The sequence below is a fragment of the Procambarus clarkii genome, chromosome 21 (assembly GCF_040958095.1).
Source record: "Procambarus clarkii isolate CNS0578487 chromosome 21, FALCON_Pclarkii_2.0, whole genome shotgun sequence".
NCBI classification, from domain to species: Eukaryota; Metazoa; Arthropoda; class Malacostraca; order Decapoda; family Cambaridae; genus Procambarus; species Procambarus clarkii.
In genome coordinates, this window is record NC_091170.1 from 8317271 (window position 1) to 8334233 (window position 16963).

The following is a 16963-nucleotide window of genomic DNA, read 5'->3' on the forward strand; positions in this document are numbered from 1 at the left end:
GTGAACTAAAGTCTTCGAAAATGTAATAAGTTTTACGAAACGCGCTTGTGTCGCGTCAGACTAGAAATAAAAATGAATTTTGGAGAATTGATTTTTGATTTACCTCCAACAGTGAAACGAAATGTACGAAAGATTGAGAAAATTCGTGTTAGAATTATTAATCTTACTTTTTCGGTCATATTTAATAATATATATATATATATATATATATATATATATATATATATATATATATATATATATATATATATATATATATATATATATATATATATATATATATATATATATATATATATATATATATATTTATATATATATACAAAGGGGTTTACCCGCATCCATTGGTGCACGTGCTCTTAGAGAATTTACTTTTTTCCTGGACTAATTTGAGGACGAAAGCTTACTTACTAGTCGGTTAGTAAGTCATTGTGGTCATACCAAAACTTCCGCGGTTGAAAGACATAAAGCTCAGCACGTAACAAAGTACCAGTTGCAATTAGTGCTTAGAGTGTTTGTAATTCATACACAAGTCGGAAGGAAGTGAGGCATAACAGGGTTATTCATGCCCGTTCCACATCATTGGTGGCTTAATTTTCATCAATCAATAACTGAATCAGCCTGTCTGCCATTATGTATAACAATTCCCATACACAGCATTCAGTGGCAGTGTGGGTAACGCTGACAATTTTTTCGTTTCAAACTTCGGCATAAAAAGTTGCTCAGCGCGCACAGCGGTCATATTGAGTGCGATGAAATAAAATACAAAGCTGCTTTATTGAGCGTGATGCAATATAATGCAGAGTTGTCGTATTGAGTGCCACTGAAACGCAAGTCTGCCATTTTGAGGGGCATTATAGAAAACGCGAATCTACCGTACAAAATACACCGGCTGCCATACTAAACTTGAAAAGCTTAATAATTTTTTCTGCCGCTGTAACAAGCGAGATGATAGCAAACACCTCGTTACTGTATCGCACGTGTTGATAGAAAATACTTAGCTGTCATAATGATTAAGATGGGGAAACGCATGACTGCTGTATCACATGTCACGATAAAAAAAAAAATACCTATCTTGAGATGACCTTGAGATGATTTCGAGGCTTTAGTGTCCCCGCGGCCCGGTCCTCGACCAGGCCTCCACCCCCAGGAAGCAGCCCGTGACAGCTGACTAACACCCAGGTACCTATTTTACTGCTAGGTAACAGGGGTATAGGGTGAAAGAAACTCTGCCCATTGTTTCTCGCCGGCGCCCGGGATCAAACCCGTGACCACAGGATCACAAGTCCAGTGTGCTGTCCGCTCAGCCGGTCGGCCGAGCGGACAGCACACCGGCCGAGCCGACCCCGTCTACATAGATGCTGTATCGAGCGGGACTCAAGGAAAAAAATACAACTGTGAAACAAAATGTACACATGTGCATTCCAGGAATTTGTATAAAGATATACTCGGGTTTCTGCTATAATGTGGGCTTTGTAACATAAATAACTGGCCACAATAATATGAATATTTGTGAGTTGAAAGTTACGACTCCAGCCGTTTTTAAATTATTTTATGAACATGATAACCCGAAGTAACGTTTTTCATTACAGTTTGAAACCCCTATTTTATTAACATTGGGGAATAGTGTTTACTCCTTACAGGTATGAATGAATTTATCTTGAAATATTTTATATTTGTATTTTTACATCTGCAATAGACTTTCGATGTTTTTTCTGCAATCTGCAAATGGTTTTTAGTTTTCTTCGAGATCTAAACACCAGTAAAGCCTCTGAACTTGGCCAGTTTCGGAGGGCCGAGAAGTGTCAGGTGATACCTCACTCATTTGCTTAATCCAATTACAAACTCTACGCACAGTGGACCAAGTCAGGATTCTCGCTAAACTTTGAACGTGTAATATATCGAACAATTTAGCAAGATACTGAGTATGGGCTGCCTGGTGGTGACGCTAGTGGTGGTGATGGAGAAGAGGAAGGGATGGTGTTGAAAGAGGTGGTTGGAATGGTCAAAGTTCGAATTCTAGTTCCAGCTTTGCTGTAATCCTGGGTTATAACAATGATGGCAGTGAAAATTTTCAAAGTCGTTCGGTCTTTGCAAAGTTATAAGTCAATAAAAATTTCCCCCAAGGTGTCTTGCGTGACTATAAAGAGCTAAGTCTTACCGCGGGTGTAAGTCCCACTATATATCAACCAAAATATTTCTCAACATGGTGTCTTGCGTGACTATGGAGAGCTAAACTCTCGCTAAGTCTTACCGCGGGTGTAAGTCCAAACAGATATCAACCCAAGATATTTATCAACCCGGTGTTTTGCATGACTATGGTGAGCTACACCCTCGCGAAGTCTTACCTCGGGTGTAATTCCCATTTATTTAACCAAAATATTTCTCAACACTCGGTTTTGCGTGACTGCGGTGATGCAGTCGGTCCAATACAGATGCAGTGTGATGCAGTGCTGGAATGAATGGTGACAGAGGTTATGGTGCAGCTTTAACTGTAGCTCACATCACCATACCTGGTGCGTTATTAATAGCCAAATTTGGATAGTAATCGAAGGGGCAGGTTGCCCCCCCCCCCCCCCCCGCAGTTACAGGGGCGGATGTACTTACCTTGATAAATGAAATCTCTTTCACTTCGCTCTTCTCCTCCTCCCACGGGCTTTCATTGGCGCCATACGACAGCAATACATTTATGTCAGGTATGGCTCCCGAGGAGTGAATATTGCGTTGTTCTCTGTTCCTTGCAGACAATGTTTCCTTCTTTACTGTTCATGTTTCGTGTATTTTCCATATCATAAGTCTTTACAAACGCTGTATTCTGTATAAATACATCGCTTATTACAGAGAATTTATGAAATCAACCTTAGTTGGTTTCATAAATTCTCAACCTGATGCAGTGTCCTTACGATATACGTAAAATTTGTAACGGTTTTTTGCCTAACCAGAAGGGTTCTATTTTTGACGCTTCAACTATCCGTGTGATGCTGACGGTGATTAATTCGGTCAAGCGTCAGATTTAAAGTACTTTTAGTTTCCATATAGGCCATAAATTTTTCACGCTGTGGTCGACAGCGTCTAACCTGTTGTGCATTAGGGCGAGAGGACAGATTGCACGAATAAGAAGAGTACCATGATGCATGAAGTGTTTACCTCTACCCCTTACGAAACCGATACATCTTCCCTCGATCATGGGAGAATTATAGTTTATGCCTGTTCACCAGTTCAGGTGCTTCGAGACCTAGCAACCTAATTACCATTGTTTATAGACGGTTATCATAGCTCCTCGGAGCTTATACGCTGTTTAACAAATATAAAAGAAAACCACCGTGATTGAGGAAAAGATGTACAGGTTTCGTAACGGGACAAAGCGTAAGTGCTTGTCCAAATCCTCGCCCTGGTGTGGTAAGTCAACAAAGATACAGGTACACACGTTCCTCAGATTTTCCCCTCGGAGGGGGAGGGACAGGAGGGGGGGGGGGAACTGACCGATCGGGTATTCGGATCAGGCCGGAAAAGAAAGACTACATTAAGGACAATTTAATGTAATCAGGCCGGTCGAGGAACTTGATTAACCGGACCCTGCTTCATCAAAGTCAATAATTACACGTCAGTTTTTGGACATCCGGAGTATGTTGCTGAAGTGAGCTAAATGTTGGCGTGTGTACACCGTCCGAGTATAGCGGAAGTATAGCTGAAGCTACCACAATAATGCTTGAGCTAAGAGATTATGGGCTGAGCTAAGAAACTATGGCTTGAACTAAGCCATTATATGGATTGTATTCTATATCATTATGTTCTGCATGATTAAGTGAAGACAGCATTTAAAGATAATGGTGTCATATATCTATATATATCCACATATCTAAAACACGAACAATTATGGTACATCAATGAATCTTCACACATCGTATATTACAGCTTATTTATCATCAATTGCATAAGCTTGAAGCTTTTCTCACCAAGAACGTAATTTGCAATCACTGGCCAAATAGTTTTTGGGAAAAAAATTGATCCCCCTGACCATCAAACGACAAGAATTATACTGACTTTTTAAGACACACTAAGACAACAAATTCTTCACTCAACCTCCACGAACCTGTTGAGTGCTAAAGCAAATCGATTGCAAGTATTATGTCAGCGTCTCTGGAGATAATCCCCAGACTCCGGGATGAATGATTGCTCGTAGGACAGAAGAAGGATGCTTAAAGCTCTCAGATGGGATTATTCAAGACATGGTGAGCGCAACAGATGCAACACAGTGTTGCAAGGGGAAGAGGAGGAGCCCTGAGGCCTCGTTGACTCCTTGCGGGAAGGAGAAGAGAGGATGAAGATGGTGGAGAGAAGAAGAGGGTTGGGTAAGAGGAATGAAAAGCAGATTGAGATGTAGGAGGAAGCGAATTGAAGAGAAAAATGAGACTAAGGATGGTGATGGAAAAGGAACGGAATGCGAGAGAAGAATGATAAAACGGACTGACATAGATAGTGGGTGGATGGAAAGAAAAGTAGAAGGGAAAGGGAGGGGAAGACGGAACTAAGACATGCCAATCACTGAAGAGGGACAACGGAAAGATAAACAGAAAACCCCAAAATACACTGGACGTTAACCCTCAACCAACCACAAACATAAACACCACAAATATATAAACACCACATAAGCACAAATATAAACATTACAAATGTAAAAAGAAATATATACACACAACAAATGTAAACACAAATATATATGGACCACAAATATATATGCAAATACCACAAATATATAAACACAAGCATATAAGCACCACAAATATATAAGCAAACACTAAACATATATAAACACCACAAATATATATAAACACCGTCCCCACAGCAACTACCAGCGCTCCGAAAATGGAAAACAAAATAAAGACACAAAAGATTAACGAAGAAAAAAGTATCGACAACAGCTGGCGTAGAAACAGCAAAACAAAAGAAAGCTTGGAAGACAAAAGAGGAGCAGAGAGGCTATGGAGAGAAACAGATGACAATGCCACAATCCCACTGAAATAAATGACCACAAAAGATATATAAAGTGAGATGAATGTTAATAAAGGAATTCAATAGAATCGAAGGCGATTACCACGGGAAACGTTTTTATTATTATTATTATTATTAGTTTGGTGAATGTAACGAATGAGAGAGAGAGAGAGAGAGAGAGAGAGAGAGAGAGAGAGAGAGAGAGAGAGAGAGAGAGAGAGAGAGAGAGAGAGAGAGAGAGAGAGAGAGAGAGAGAGAGAGAGAGAGAGAGAGAGAGGGAGAGAGAGAGAGAGAGAGAGAGAGATAGAGAGAGAGAGAGAGAGAGAGAGAGAGAGAGAGAGAGAGAGAGAGAGAGAGAGAGAGAGAGAGAGAGAGAGAGAGGGAGAATGAGATGGTTTTGTCTCTTTCTCTTTCTTTCTGTCTTTCATTGTTTCACTTTCACTTTCTCACATTATCTCTCACTCTTTCGTATTCTCTCTCTCTGTCTCTCTCTCTCTCTCTCTCTCTCTCTCTCTCTCTCTCTCTCTCTCTCTCTCTCTCTCTCTCTCTCTCTCTCACACATACACACACACACACACACACACACTAGGGGACACAGGTGGAAACTGAGTGCCCAAATGAGCCACAGAGATATTAGAAAGAACTTTTTTAGTGTCAGAGTGGTTGACAAATGGAATGCATTAGGAAGTGATGTGGTGGAGGATAACTGCATACACAGTTTCAAGTGTAGATATGATTGAGCCCAATAGGCTCAGGAACCTGTACACCTGTTGATTGACAGTTGAGAGGCGGGACCAAAGAGCCAGAGCTCAACCCCCGCAAGCACAACTAGGTGAGTACAACTAGGTGAGTACACACACACACATAAACACACACACACATAAACACACACACACAGCAAACTGGAGAGAGAGAGAGAGAGAGAGAGAGAGAGAGAGAGAGAGAGAGAGAGAGAGAGAGAGAGAGAGAGAGAGAGATTGAGAGAGAGGCATCGCCCAAAAGATTAAATCTACGTCAAACACTTTCTCACTTTCTATATATATATATATATATATATATATATATATATATATATATATATATATGTCGTACCTAGTAGACAGAACGCACTTCTCAGCCTACTATGCAAGGCCCGATTTGCCTAATAAGCCAAGTTTTCCTGAATTAATATATTTTCTCTATTTTTTTTCTTATGAAATGATAAAGCTACCCATTTCATTATGTATGAGGTCATTTCATTTTATTGGAGTTAAAATTAACGTAGATATATGACCGAACCTAACCAACCCTACCTAACCTAACCTAACCTATCTTTATAGGTTAGGTTAGGTTAGGTAGCCGAAAAAGTTAGGTTAGGTTAGGTTAGGTAGGTTAGGTAGTCGAAAAAACATTAATTCATGAAAACTTGGCTTATTAGGCAAATCGGGCCTTGCATAGTAGGCTGAGAAGTGCGTTCTGGCTACTAGGTACGACATATATATATATATATATATATATATATATATATATATTGTGACGGTAACGCGTTGGTGTTCGGCTGTTTAATGCTAGGGGTATGGCCTCGTCACATAGTTATAAAAAAAAATAGAAAACTGGAACTTCGTCTGTGGTAAGGTAAGGAGAAGACACACAAAACACAAGTAAAACTTTAACAATGAAATTTTAATTACGTTAAATAAATCAAAACATGAAAATATGGACAAACAAATATGTATAATAAAATCAATGAATCAAAATAATAAGAATACTTAAATGACACAATGAAAGTTACGTTAAGGCAAAATAATAAGAAGTGCAAAACAAAAGTTAAGTGGGAGGTGCTGGAATATTGGCTTAAAGCCACCACCTCTCTCAGTACACGCTAACGTCTAGCTGGGAGGAGTGCTGGCTACGAAAGCACGGAACATTCTGAGGACTGATGTTGGGGCGACCCCAGACATCAGGTAGTATTGGGGGCGAGTGCAGGTGCAGCCAGACCGGCGACCAATCAGCGGAGCCGTAGCGATCAACGGGTAGTTTGGTGGTTGGAGTTCGAACAGGTGGCTGGTTGCATACGTTTCTGCTCACCCTGGCAAGCCTTGCTGGTGCTGGTGTTGTTGTCGTTGGACATTTCTTCCATAGTCTTTTTATATAATTGTGAAGACGTAATTTTGGAGGGAAGAGCAGGCTCAATCTCTTGAAGGAGATTATCGTCACAACTCTCCCCCGAAGCCTGCGGTTCTGGAAGAAGTACGTCGTTATGTGGTGGAGTAATGGATGGAGTCGCTTCTACTTCATAAACTCTGGAGAGGGCATCGGCTATGGTGTTGTCAGAACCCTTGATATAGCGGATCTCCAGGTTGAATTTCTGCAGTTAGCAAGCCCATAGTAGAAGACGTTGAGATGAGAAGTGGGCGTGCTGCAGGAGGTGTAGGGTGGTGTGGTCCGTGTTGATGGTGGACCGAGCACTTTTCAGGTGTGGAGTGAAGTGCTGAAGCTTCAGGATGAGGAAGAGTAGCTCCTTGCCAATTGTTCCGTCGTTCCTTGTAGCAGTAGTCGCTGACAGGTGAATTCTTCTCGCCTCGTTGCTGCATCACGACACCACCATCGTCGGTACCATTGGCGTCGACATGGAGGATGTAGGGCTTATCTGACGAGGTGAGAGTGGAATTAGAAGAGGGCATAGGAGCACGAGTATTATCCTGAAAGCATTTGGGAAGATCATTAAGGATTTTGGAATTAGAAAGCGCCGACTCCTTGTCAGTGCTTTCGGGAGAAGAAGCCGGGATGGTCTCACTGTGGATGTAGGGTTCTGTGAAGGTAGAACAATTAATCAAGACAGTGGGAGGAGTACCATTATATTGCTTCAGGAGGTTGACGTGGCACAGCTGGGTCTTCCGCCGCCTATCTGGAGTCTCTATCACATAATTATTATTATTCCTGCACTCTTTGACGCAGTAGGGTCCTGAAAATCTGTTTTGTAAAGGTGAACCTGGGATAGGGAAATAAGCAAGGACGAAGTCTCCCGGCTTGAATTTTCTTACTTTGCTGGTCTGGTCGTAATGAGTCTTCATTCTCACCTGGGCTTTCAATAGATTATCATGAGCAAAGCGGTGGACTCTCTCTAGAATGTGTTGAAGGTTTTGAAGAAACTGGGGCACATTCTGATGCTCACTGAAGGTGGCATCTCTGAGAGAGTCTTTGAAAGCCTTAAGGGGAGTACGGCACTTACGGCCGTAGAGCATCTCATAAGGAGATACTCCTAGGGACTCATTGGGGAGACTTCTGAAAATACACATTATTAGGTCAATCTGCTTATCCCAATCCTTTGAGGTTTCACTACAAAACTTTTTCAAGAGTGCTTTAATGGTCTGATGACTACGTTCAAGAGAACCCTGTGAAGCAGGATGATAGGGGCTGGACAATACCTGTTTGATGTTGAACTCCTCCAGTGTCCTTTTGAAGAGATCACTGGTGAAGTTGGTGCCACAGTCACTTTGAATCTCCCTGGGAAATCCGTATTGAGTGAAGATCTTCAGTAGATGTTTGATAACCGTAGCAGCCGTGATGTTCTTCACTGGAACTGCTATGGGAAATCTGGTGGTAGGACACAGGATGGTTAGGATGTAGGCGTTACCTGAACTGGTCCGAGGTAAAGGACCAACACAGTCTATTATGAGTCTGTGGAAAGGTTCCGCAGGCACCTGTATGGGAATCAGTGGTGCTCTGGGAATGGAGACGTTCGGTTTGCCTGCCATCTGACATGTATGACACTGTTTTACGTACTGTTTGACGTTGTTTACCATACCTGGCCAGTAGTAGTCTTGACGAATCCCATGGTAAGTCTTGTTGAAGCCGTAGTGGGAGAATGCTCCGTGGGCCAGGTGTAGAATAGTGGGCCGCAGGCTGGTGGGAATCACAAGTTGTTCGATGTTAGCCCAATCGTCCTCCTCCTTCAGTTTACTGGGTCTATATCTGCGGTAGAGCAAGTCGTTCTCTAGGAAGAACCCAGGAATACTGTCGGGTTGAGTCTCAGCCTGGAAAAACAATGGTGTTAAAGTAAGATCTTCCCTCTGCAACTTACGGAACTCCAACTTGGTCAGATGCGGGGGTAGTTTCTGAGGGTCTTGAGGGACAGCGGTAGCAGTAGAGTCAGCTGGCTGTGGACGTGCGGCTTGCGCACGGGTGGTCACGAGAACCGGAGGAGAAACTTCATCACTCTCTTGAACCTCTGCTGGAACATACTCAAGAATAGGGTTACTTGGCACAGAGTTACACACCTGGGGTTTGTCCATGACGATCAGGTTGGTCGGTTGCAGGTCTTCTGCCAAGTCGTTGCCTAGGAGAAGTTGCACTCCAGGCATGGGAAAAGGCTTTTCCCTGACGGCGACTTGGACTTCCCCGTTCACGTAGGGACAATCCAGGTGGACTCTGGCGAGAGGGTATGGAGTGGTAGCAGTGAGGTCAGTGATGAAGACTGTTTCCCCGGTGTAGACTATGTTGGGCACAGCCGACTTCAAGATGATCGATTGTAGAGCCGCTGTGTCCCTCAAGATCCTCAATTTGAAACGTCCCTCCGGATTTGAACCGTTGGCAGAGACAGTTCCAGTATACAGGTGGTTACTGAAAAGAGAAAGATCATTAACATCAACACCAACATTCATCACAGGCTTACCGGACTTAGGAGGAGTTGGTTTGGGTCGTTGTTGGTCAGTGGTTCCCTTGTATTGAGACTTACCACACTTGTCTATGGTATGTCCATAGAGTCTACAATATTTGCAGTACAGTTGTGAACCAGCTTGATCGGGGCTCACCTTCTCGTAACTGTACCACGACTTCTTACTGGAGGATGGTTCAGGTGTCAGCCGGTGGATGAGGCTGTAAGTGTCAGCCGACTTAGCACACTTCAGGTAGTCGGTTTCTTCTTTATCTGCTAAGTAGAGGCGGACAGGAGGCGGCACACGTCTCAAGAATTCTTCAACAAGCATCAGGTTGACGAGTTCTGTAAAAGTAGAGACATGTGCTGCTTCCAGCCATTTCATGAAATACCTCCGTTTCGTGTTAGCAAACTCGAGGAAGGTAGTGGTACTTGCCTTCAGGTGGTCACGGAATTTCCTTCTATAACTTTCAGTAGAGAGGAGGTAGGCGTCCAACACTGCTTGTTTCAGAGTGTAGTAGTCATTCTCAGACGCCAAAGTACTGAGTGTGACTGCAGCTCTACCTGTAAGATGGACTCTGAGAAGTGTGGCCCATTGGTCGACAGGCCAACTGAGTTGATTAGCAAGGGTTTCAAAGGTGGTAAAGAACACATCAACTTCTGCTTCTACAAAGGATGGCATTAACTTACTTGCATGTGATATATTAAAACTGACGGGAAGATTGGCAGTAGCTTGCTGGCGTTGAGCGAGGTGTGAAGTTTCCAACGTGTATTCCCGTTGACGACACTCAAGAGCCAGAGTCGCTTGTTGCTTGTCATGTTCACGTTGCATTTCCAACTCGCGTTGTTTGGTTTCAAGCCGTATGCGTTCCCGCTCCTGGAGTAAGGCAATCTCACGTTCTTGTTCTTCCCTTCGTATGGCAGCTGCTCGTTCTTGTTGTTCGAGGGCTTCCCTTTGCTGTTCGCGGGCTTCCTTTTGCTGCTCACGTTCAATCTTAGCCAGCTCTAGTTTAAGTTTCATCGTTGCCAAGTCAGTTTTATCTGCAATATAGTAAGTTTCATGAGTTTCAGAGTCTATCTTACCTTGCTCTAAATAGTAATCCAGCAACAGGTTGTGTAGGTCATTTTTGTTGGCTTGGTAGGGAACTTCTAGTTGATACTCATGTGCAAGAGTTTGTAGTTCAGTCCTCTTGGCACGACTTAAAGTCCCTATTTCACCTGCTGGATTTGCACGGAAAGTTTGGAGACGAAACATGGTGAAATTAGCAAATAAAGGTACACGAATGTTCAATAATGAAATGTCAGAAACAGGACAACGTGGCAACTGGTACCTATCCTGTGTGATCTTTAACAATTAACGTTAAGTGAAAGATATTAAATTAAATCAAGGGCGCAGGAAATCTTGTACCCGGTACTCATGTAAGAGAATAAGGGCAAGAAAATCCTACTAACAAATGAAACAAAGTTTCGAAAACAAATGAAACAGTTAGATGCTTCAAAAGTAAAATTGGTAGTCCAAGGATGTAGGCATACCTTGCCAAGTCTCTATAGGACATAAAGCAAGTTTTTCCTACTGAATTTAATATGATACTTACAGAATTAGCGAACTTTTGTGCTCTGAAAAAATAAGCTAATTCCCTACCGTTGTATGTATCATCATCTCTGACTGACGTGTAGGGGTGCGAGGTGTCAACTGGTGACGAGAACTGCTGCTGAGGTCCCAATTCAGCAACTAAAGTTCGAGCTAGAGGAACTATGGCCCTCTTTGTCCTCCTACAGTCAGATTGCAGAAGATTGGGTACTCTTGACCCGGGGCAGACCACAGTACCAGGGTACCAATATGATGATCTGTCAGAATGAGAAATATTCAAGGGACATAGATGGTAAATACGAGTAATAACATGGAGGGAGAGATGACCAATTAAGAGTATGACTGAGGCCTACAGTCACCACGTAATCCAAAGTTGTCTCACCTTCACTATATGTTACTCTCGTAATGCACAATACACCGCACCTTATAAAAAATGAAATTGAATGAAAAATAGTAAAGCTACGTTAACAGAGTTAAATACGCTTACCATAAATTACCACTTGGCACCAGTACCTGAGTGAGGCTCCTAGGACAGGCCCCCATATAACTTGTGACGGTAACGCGTTGGTGTTCGGCTGTTTAATGCTAGGGGTATGGCCTCGTCACATAGTTATAAAAAAAAATAGAAAACTGGAACTTCGTCTGTGGTAAGGTAAGGAGAAGACACACAAAACACAAGTAAAACTTTAACAATGAAATTTTAATTACGTTAAATAAATCAAAACATGAAAATATGGACAAACAAATATGTATAATAAAATCAATGAATCAAAATAATAAGAATACTTAAATGACACAATGAAAGTTACGTTAAGGCAAAATAATAAGAAGTGCAACACAAAGGTAAGTGGGAGGTGCTGGAATATTGGCTTAAAGCCACCACCTCTCTCAGTACACGCTAACGTCTAGCTGGGAGGAGTGCTGGCTACGAAAGCACGGAACATTCTGAGGACTGATGTTGGGGCGACCCCAGACATCAGGTAGTATTGGGGGCGAGTGCAGGTGCAGCCAGACCGGCGACCAATCAGCGGAGCCGTAGCGATCAACGGGTAGTTTGGTGGTTGGAGTTCGAACAGGTGGCTGGTTGCATACGTTTCTGCTCACCCTGGCAAGCCTTGCTGGTGCTGGTGTTGTTGTCGTTGGACATTTCTTCCATAGTCTTTTTATATAATTGTGAAGACGTAATTTTGGAGGGAAGAGCAGGCTCAATCTCTTGAAGGAGATTATCGTCACAATATATATATGCAACAATGATCACAAAAACACTGATCCAAGTATGCAGAATAACCACATATGAAAAATAGAAAATGCTTAATGCGTTTTTGGCTAATTCGCCTTCATCAGAGCAAAGTAGAATCAGATTCTACTTTGCTCTGATGAAGGTGAATTAGCCGAAAACGCGTTAAGCATTTTCTATTTTTCACATGTGGTTATTCTGCACACACACACACACACATATATATATATATATATATATATATATATATATATATATATATATATATATATATATATATATATATATATATATATATATATATATATATATATATATATATATATATATTTATATATATATATATATATATATATATATACATATATATATATATATATATATATATATATGTATATATATATATATATATATATATATATATATATATATATATATATATATATATATACATATATATATATATATATATATATATATATATATATATATATATATATATATATATATATATATATATATATATATATATATTGTGTGTGTGTGTGTACTCACCTATTTGTACTCGCCTATTTGTGCTTGCGGGGGTTAAGCTTTGACTCTTTGGTCCCGCCACTCAACTGTCAATCAACTGGTGTACAGATTACTGAGCCTACTGGGCTCTATCATATCTACATTTAAAACTGTGTATGGAATCTGCCTCCACCACATCACTGCCTAATGCATTCCATCCGTTAACTACTCTGATACTGAAAAAGTTCCTTCTAACGTCTCTGTGGATCATGTGGGTACTCGGTTTCCACCTGTGTCCCCTTGTTCGCGTCCCACCAGTGTTGAATAGTTTATCCTTGTTTACCCGGTCGATTCCTCTGAGGATTTTGTAGGTTGTGATCAAGTCTCCCCTTACTCTTCTGTCTTCCAGTGTCGTAAGGTGCATTTCCCACAGCCTTTCCTCGTAACTCATGCCTCTTAGTTCTGGGACTAGTCTAGTGGCATACCTTTGGACTTTTTCCAGCTTCGTCTTGTGCTTGACAAGGTACGGGCTCCATGCTGGGGCTGCATACTTCAGGATTGGTCTTACATATGTGGTGTACAAGATTCTGAATGATTCCTTACACAGGTTCCTGAACGCTGTTCTGATGTTAGCCAGCCTCGCATATGCCGCAGACGTTATTCTTTTTATGTGGGCTTCAGGAGACAGGTTTGGTGTGATATCAACTCCTAGATCTTTCTCTCTGTTCGTTTCATTAAGTACTTCATCTCCTATTCTGTATCCTGTGTCTGGCCTCCTATTTCCACTGCCTAGTTTCATAACTTTGCATTTACTCGGGTTGAACTTCAACAGCCAATTGTTGGACCATTCACTCAGTCTCTATAGGTCATCTTGTAGTCTCCTACTATCGTCCTCAGTTTCAATCCTCCTCATAATTTTTGCATCATCGGCAAACATTGAGAGAAACGATTCTATACCCTCTGGGAGATCATTTACATATATCAGAAACAGTATAGGTCCAAGGACTGATCCCTGCGGGACTCCACTCTTAACGTCTCGCCAATCTGAGACCTCACCCCTCACACTGACTCGTTGTCTCCTGTTGCTTAGGTACCCCTGTATCCAGCGGAGTACCTTCCCTTTCACTCCAGCCTGCATCTCCAGCTTTTTCACTAGCCTCTTGTGTGGCACTGTATCAAAGGCTTACTGACAAACCAAAAAAATATGCAGTCTGCCTACCCTTCTCTTTCTTGCCTTATTTTTGTTACCTGGTCATAGAATTCAAGTAACCCTGTGAGGCAGGACCTGCCATCCCTAAATCCATGTTGATGCTGTGTTACAAAGTTCTCTCGCTCCAGGTGCTCCACTAGCTTTCTTCGCACAATCTTCTCCATCAGCTTACATGGTATGCAGGTTAGGGACACTGGCCTGTAATTCAGTGCCTCCTGTCTATCCCCTTTCTTGTATATCGGGACTACGTTAGCTGCTTTTCAAATTTCTGGCAGTTCCCCTGTTACCAATGATTTGTTATACACTATGGAGAGTGGGAGGCACAGTTCTTCTGTTCCTTCCTTTAGTATCCAAGAGGAGATTCCATCTGGGCCAATAGCCTTTGTCACATCCAACTCTAGTAAACACTTCCTTACTTCCCCGCTGGTGATCTCAAACTCTTCCAGTGGTTCCTGGTTAGCTATTCCCTCTCTTATCTCTGGGATTTCTCCTTGCTCTAAGGTGAAGACCTCTTGGAATTTCTTATTTCGTTCCTCACACACTTCCTTGTCGTTTGTAGTGAATCCTTCTGCCCCTATCCTTAATTTCATAACCTGTTCCTTTACTCTTGTTTTTCTCCTGATGTGGCTATGCAGCAATTAAGGCTGAGTCTTTGCCTTGCTTGCGATGTCATTTTCGTATTGTCTTTCTGACTCTCTTCTCATCCTGACATATTCATTCCTGGCATTCTGGTATCTTTCTCTGCTCTCCAGTGTCCTGTTATTCCTATAGTTTCTCCATGCCCTTTTTCTTTGCTGCTTAGCTAGCCTACATCTCTGATTAAACCATGGGTTTCTCATCTTCATTTCACTGTTTTCCTTTTGGGCTGGGACAAACCTGTTTTCTGCGTCCTTGCATTTTTGCGTGATGTAGTCCATCCTATCTTGGGCCGTCTTTTCCCTGAGCTCTGTTTCCCATGCTATATCTGTTAGGAATTTTTTTATCTCCTCATAGTTTCCCTTTCGATATGCTAACCTTTTGGTTTCGGTATCCCTCCTCGAGTTCAATAACCCTTCTTCAATCAGGTACTCAAATACCAATACACTGTGGTCGCTCATTCCTACTGGGTCCTCAAAACTGATTTCTCTTATGTCAGAGTCGTTCAGGGTGAAAACCAGGTCGAGTCTCGCTGGTTCGTCATTTCCTCTCATCCATTTGTGGGTTCTCTGACATGCTGGGTTAAGAAGTTTCTAGTCACAACCTCCAGTAGTTTGGCTCTCCACGTATCCTCGCCTCCATGCGGTTCCTTGTTCTCCCAATCAATCCTTCCGTGATTGAAGTCCCCCATGATGAGAAGGTGGGATCTATTCCTACTGGCAGCAAAGGCTGCCCTCTCAATTATAGTGTTAACTGCCATGTTGTTGTTGTTTTCGTAATCTTGACTGGGTCTTCTGTCATTTGGTGGAGGGTTATATATTACTGCTACTACTATCCTTGGTCCTCCCATTGTCATGGTGCCTGCTATGCAGTCTCTGAAACCCTCACAGCCCGGGATAGCCATCTCCTTAAAATTCCATTCCTTTCTCATGAGTAGGGCCACTCCTCCTCCTCCCCTACCTTCCCTCTCTTTCCTTATTACTGTGTACTCCTGGGGAAACACGGCATTTGTTATGATTCCAGAGAGTTTTGTTTCAGTGAGTCCGATTACATCTGGGTTCACTTCCGGTGCTCTTTCCCTTAGTTCACTTGCCTTGCTTGTGATCCCATCTATGTTCGAGTACATTGCCCTGAAACTGACTCTCTTCTGCTTCTCCTCTGGGGGATGGGGGAATTGTGGGGTCTGGAGTGAGCGGGAGCTGGGAGGATCTGGTACGGGGAGACTGGTGGAGGAGGAAGGGCTTAGGGGGTGGGGGGGGAGGGGGAGGGTAGGGGGAGTGGGTGAGAGGGAGAGGGTTGAGGGTGTGGGTGAGAGGGGGAAGGTTGGAGGGGGTAAAAGGGGGAGGGTTGAGGGAGGTGAGAGGAGGAGGTTTGGGGGGATGGGGGAGAAGGGAGGGGTTTGGGGGGCAGTAAAGGGGGGAGGTCTTGGGGGGCGTGGGGGGAAAGGGAAGGTTGAGGTGGGTGAGGAAGAGGGGAGGGTTTTGGGGAATCGTCTAGAGGGGAAGGCTTAGGTGGGGTGGGGGAGAGTGGGGGGCTTAGGGGGGCGGGGGAGAACGGAGGACTTGTGGGTGGGAGAGATGGAAGGGCATGTGGGAGAAGAGAGGGCTTGGGGGATGGGGGAGAAGGGAGGTCCTGGGGGAAGGGGGGGGGGGGTGGGAGGAGGGGGGGGGAGTGGGAGGAGGGGGGGGGAGTGGGAGGAGAGGGGTGGGTGGGGGGAGGGTTCCTTAGGTGGGTACTTAGTGGGGGGCTGACAGGGTTTGTGGCAGGTAGGGTGTTTGTTGGGTAGAATGTGGGGGTGGTGCCGCACTCCCTGTGGCTATTGCACTGTTTGAGGAGGGTTCCCCATTTCCCTCTGGGATTGTAAGGATCGGGTTTGTGGCTCCCCAATTCCTTTCTCTCTCCCTGCGCTCCTTCCTCGCATCTGCTGCCTGCTTTCTCTCTTCCCTTGTCATATCCCTCTGCAGGAATACTCTTTTGAACTTCTCTACATTTGCTAGACAGCACTTCCTTTCTAACAGTTCCTCTTTCGCGATTTCGCTCATGAATACCACCTTTATCATTCGGTCTCTGTCCTTGTTGTTCTTTCCAAGCCTGAAAACCTTTTCAACATTTTGTTCAGCTCCCTCCATCCTTACCTCTTTAAAAATC